The sequence below is a fragment of the Melanerpes formicivorus genome, unplaced genomic scaffold (assembly GCF_026170545.1).
Source record: "Melanerpes formicivorus ecotype bairdi unplaced genomic scaffold, bMelFor1.0.p_v2 SCAF_122, whole genome shotgun sequence".
NCBI lineage: Eukaryota > Metazoa > Chordata > Aves > Piciformes > Picidae > Melanerpes > Melanerpes formicivorus.
The window spans coordinates 1,280,379-1,285,378 of NW_027142474.1; positions in this window are offsets into that span (position 1 = coordinate 1,280,379).

Consider the following 5,000-nt stretch of genomic DNA (forward strand, 5'->3'; position numbering starts at 1 on the left):
GGTTAGGGTGAGGGTGAATGTGAGGGTGAGTGTGAGGGTTAGGGTTAGGGTTAGGGTTAGGATTATGGTTTGGGTTAGGGTTAGGGTTAGGGTTAGGGTTAGGGTTAGGGTTAGGGTTAGGGTTTGGGTTTGAGTTAGGGTTAGGGGTTATGTTTAGGGTTAAGGTTAGGGTTAGGGTTAGGGTTAGGGTTAAGGTTAGGGTTAGGGTTAGGGGTTAGGGTTAGGGTTAGGTGTTAGGGTTAGGGATAGGGTTAGGTTTATGGCTAGTGGTTAGGGTTCGGGTAAGGGTTACGGAGGGTTTGGGTTAGGGTTAGGATTAGGTTTAGGTTTAAGGGTTTGTGTTAGGGTTAGCTTTGGGTTTTAGGGTTAGTTTTAGGGTTAGATTTTAGGCTTAGGTTTAGGTTTAGGGTAAGGATTAGGGTTACGGTTTAGGAGTCAGGGTTAGGGTTACGGTTTAGGGTTAGGGTAAGGGTTAGGGTTTAGTGTTAGGGTTAGGGTAAGGGTGGTTAGCGTTAGGGTTAGGGGTTAGGGTTAGGGTTAGAGCTAGGGTTAGGTGTAGGGTCCGGGTTATGGTTTAGGGTTAAAGTTAGGTTTAGGGATTATGGTTAGGGTTAGGGTTAGGGTTAGGGTTAGGGTTAGGGTTAGGGTTAGGGTTAGGGTTAGGTTTAGGTTTAGGATTAGGTTTAGTTTTGGGAGTTAGGGTTAGGGTTAGGGTTATTGTTAGGGATAGGGTTTATGGTTAGGGTTACGGTTTGGGTTATGCTTAGGCTGAGGGTTAGGATTAGGGTTAGGTTTAGGGGGTTAGGGTTAGGGCTAGGGTTAGGGGTTAGGGTTAGGGTGTAGGGTTAGGGTAAGGGTTACGATTAGGGTTAGGGTTAGGGTTAGGGTGAGTTAGGGTTAGGGTTAGAGTTAGTGTTAGGGTTAGGGTTAGGGTTAGGGTTAGTGTTAGGGTTAGGGTTTAGGTTTAGGGTTAGGCATAGGGTTAGGGTTAGGGTTTAGGGTTAGGGTTAGGGTTAGGGTCAAGGTTATGGTTAGGGTTAGGGTTAGGGTTAGTGTTAGGATTAGGGTTAGGGTTAGGGTTAGGGTAGGGTTAGTGTTAGGGTTAAGGTTAGGGTTAGGGTTTAGGGATTAGGGTTAGGAGTTAGGGTTACGGTTAGTGTTAAGGTTAGGGTTAGGGTTTAGGGGTAGGCTTTGGGTTAGGGTTTGGGTTAGGGATAGGGTATAGGGATTAGGGTTTAGGGTTTAGTGTTAGGGTTTGGGTTATGGTTCGGGTTAGGGTTAGTGGTTCGGGTTAGGTTTAGGGTTAGGGGTTAGGGTTAGTTTTAGGGTTAGGGTTAGGGTTAGGGTTTAGGTTTAGGATTATGGATAGGGTTAGGGTTATGTTTAGGGTTTAGGGTTAGGGTTAGGGTTAGGGTTAGGGTTAGGGTTAGGGGTTAGGTTTAGGGTTAGGGTTAGGGTTAGGGTTAGGGTTAGGGGTTAGGGTTAGGGTTAGGGTTAGGGTTAGGTTGAGTGTGAGGGTGAGGGTTAGGTTTTGGATTAGGGTTAGGGTGACGGTGAGGGTGAGTCTGAGAGTGAGGGTGACGTTGAGGGTTAGGGTGAGGGTTAGGGTTAGGATTATGGTTTGTGTTAGGGAGAGGTTTTGGGGTTAGGGTTAGCGTTAAGGTTAGGGTTAGGGTTAGGGTTAGGTTTAAGGTTAGGGTTAGGGTTAGTGGTTAGGGTTAGGGATAGGGTTAGATTTAGGCCTAGGGGTTAGCGTTCGGTTAAGGGTTACGGTGGGTTTGTGTTAGGGTTATGGTTATGGTTAGGGTTAGGGTTAGGGTTAGGTTTACGGTTAGGGTTAGGGTTTAGGGTTAGGGTTAGGTTTAGGGTTAAGGTTAGGGTTAGGGTTTTGGGTTTAGAGTTAGGGGTTAGGGTTACGGTTAGGTTTAGTGTTAGGGTTAGGGTTTAGGGTAAGGGTTAGGGTTAGGGTTAGGGTTAGGGTTAGGGTTAGGGTTAGGGTTAGGGTTTAAGTTTAGGATTAGGGATAGGGTTAGAGTTATGTTTAGGTTTTAGGGTTAGGGGTTAGGGTTAGGGTTAGGGTTAGGGTTAGGGTTAGGGGTTAGGTAAGGGTTAGGGTTAGGGTTAGGGTTAGGGTTAGGGTTAGGGTTACGGTTACGGTTACGGTTACGGTTACGGTTATGGGTATGGGAGGATTAGCGGTAGGGTTATAGTTAGGTCAGGGGTATAGTTACGGTTAGGGGTTAGGGTTAGGGTTAGGTTTAGGGTTAGGGTTAGGGTCAGGGTTATGGTTAGTGTTATGGGTTAGGGTTAGGGTTAGGCATAGGGTTAGGGCTAAGCTTAGTGTTAAGGATTAGTATTAGGGTTAGGGTTAGGCATAGGGTTAGGGTTAAGCTTAGTGTTAAGGATTAGTGTTTGGGTTGTGGGTGGGGTTAGTGTTTAGAGTTAGGGTTAGGGTTAGGGTGAGGGCTTAGGGTTAGGGTTAGGGTTTGGGTTAGCGTAGGGTTAGGGTTAGGGATAGGGTTTAGGGGTAGGGTTAGGGTTAGTGTTAAGGTTAGGGTTAGGGTTTAGGGTTTAGGGTTGGGGTTAGGGTTAGGGTTAGGGTTAGGGTTAGGGTTTACGGTTAGGGTTAGGGTTAGGGTTAGGGTTAGGGATAGGGATAGGGTTAGGGTTTAGGGTTAGGGCTTAGGGTTAGGGTTAGGGTTAGGGTTAGGGATAGGGTTTAGGGATTAGGGTTTAGGGTTTAGTGTTAGGGTTGGGTTAGTGTTAGGGTTAGGGTTAGGGTTAGTGGTTAGGGTTAGGGTTAGGTTTAGTGTCAGGGTTAGGGTTCGGGGTTAGGGGTTAGGGTTAGGGTTAGTGTGAGGGTTAGGGTTCGGGTTATGTGTTAGGGTTAGGGTTAGGGTTAGGGGTAAGGGTTAGGGTTAGGGTTAGGGTTTAGGGTTAGGGTTAGGATTAGGGTTAGGGTTAGGGATTTGGTGTTAGGGTTAGGGTTAGGGTTAGGGGTTAGGGTTAGGGTTAGGGTTAGGGTTAGTGTTAGGCTTCGGGTTTAGTGTTAGGGTTAAGGTTAGGGTTAGGGTTTAAGTTTAGGATTAGGGATAGGGTTAGGGTTATGTTTAGGGTTTAGGGTTAGTGGTTGTGGTTAGGGTTAGGGTTAGGGTTAGGGTTAGGGGTTATGTTAGGTTTAGTGTTAGGGTTAGGGTTTGGGTTAGGGTTAGGTTTAGGGTTAGTGTAAGGGTTACGGTTACTGTTATGGGTAGAGGAGGATTAGCGTTAGGGGTATAGTTATGTCAGAGGTATAGTTACGGTTAGGGGTAGGGTTAGGGTTAGGTTTAGGGTTAGGGTTAGGGTCAGGGTTATGGTTAGTGTTATGGGTTAGGGTTAGGGTTAGGCATAGGGTTAGGGTTAAGTTAGTGTTAAGGATTAGTATTAGGGTTAGATTTAGGCATAGGGTTAGGTTTAAGCTTAGTGTTAAGGATTAGTGTTTGGTTTTGGGTTGGGGTTAGGGTTTAGAGTTAGGGTTAGGGTTAGGGAGAGGGCTTAGGGTTAGGTTTAGGGTTTGGGTTAGGGTAGGGTTAGGGTTAGGGATAGGGTTTAGGGGTAGGGTTAATGTTAGTGTTAAGGTTAGGGTTAGGGTTTAATGTTTAGGGTTATGGGTTAGGGCTAGGGTCAGGGTTAGTGTTAGGGATAGGGTTTAGGGTTAGGGTTAGGGTTAGGGTTAGGGTTAGGGATAGGGTTTAGTTTTTAGGGTTTAGGGTTAGGGTTAGGGTTAGGGTTAGGGTTAGGGTTTAGGGTTAGGGTTAGGGTTAGTGTTAGGTTTAGGGTTAGGGGTTAGGGTTTAGGGTTAGGGTTAGGGTTAGTGTTAATGTTCGGGTTAGGGGTTAGGGTTAGGGTTAGGGTTAGGGTGAGGGTGAGGGTGAAGGTGAGGTTGAGGGTGAGGGTTAGGGTTACGGTATTTTTAGGGTTAGGTTTAGTGTTAGGTTTAGGGTTTAAGTTTAGGTTTAGGGTTAGGGTTAGGGTTAGGGGTAGGGTTTAGGGTTAGAGTTTGGGCTAGGGTTAGGGTTAGGGTTAGGGTTAGGGATAGGGATTAGGGTTAGGGTTAGTTTTAGGGTTAGGGTTAGGGTTAGGGTTAGGGTTAGGGTTAGGGATAGAGTTTAGGGATTAGGGTTTAGGAATTAGTTTTAAGGTTAGGGTTTGGGTTAGGGTTTAGTGTTAGGGTTAGGGTTAGGTTTAGGGTTAGGGTTAGAGTTAGGTGTTAGGGTTTTGGGTTAGGGTTAGGGTTCGGGGTTAGGGTTAGGGTTAGGGTTAGGGTTAGTGTGAGGGTGAGGGTGAGGGTGAGGGTGAGAGTGAGAGTGAGGGTTAGGGTTAGGGTGAGGGTGAGTATGAGGGTGAGTGTTAGGGTTAGGGTTAGTGTTAGGGTGAGGGTGTGGGTGAGAGTGAGGGTGAGGGAGAGGGTGAGGATGAGGGGTAGTCTTAGGTTTAGGGTTAGGGTTTGGGTTTGAGTTAGGGTTAGGGGTTATGTTTATGGTTAAGGTTAGGGTTAGGGTTAGGGTTAGGATTAAGTTTAGGGTTAGGGTTAGGGGTTAGGGTTAGGTGTTAGGGTTAGGGATAGGGTTAGGTTTATGGCTAGGGGTTAGGGTATGGGTAAGGGTTACGGAGGGTTTGTGTTAGGGTTAGGATTAGGTTTAGGTTTAAGGGTTTGTGTTAGGGTCAGCTTTGGGTTTTACGGTTAGGTTTAGGGTTAGATTTTAGGCTTAGTTTTAGGTTTAGGGTAAGGATTAGGGTAACGGTTTAGGAGTCAGGGTTAGGGTTACGGTTTAGGGTTAGGGTAAGGGATAGGGTTTAGTGTTAGGTTTAGGGTAAGGGTGGTTAGCGTTAGGGTTAGGGGTTAGGGTTAGGGTTAGAGCTAGGGTTAAGTGTAGGGTCCAGGTTATGGTTTAGGGTTAAAGTTAGGGTTAGGGATTATGGTCAGAGTTAGGGTTAGGGTTAGGGTTAGGGTTACGGTT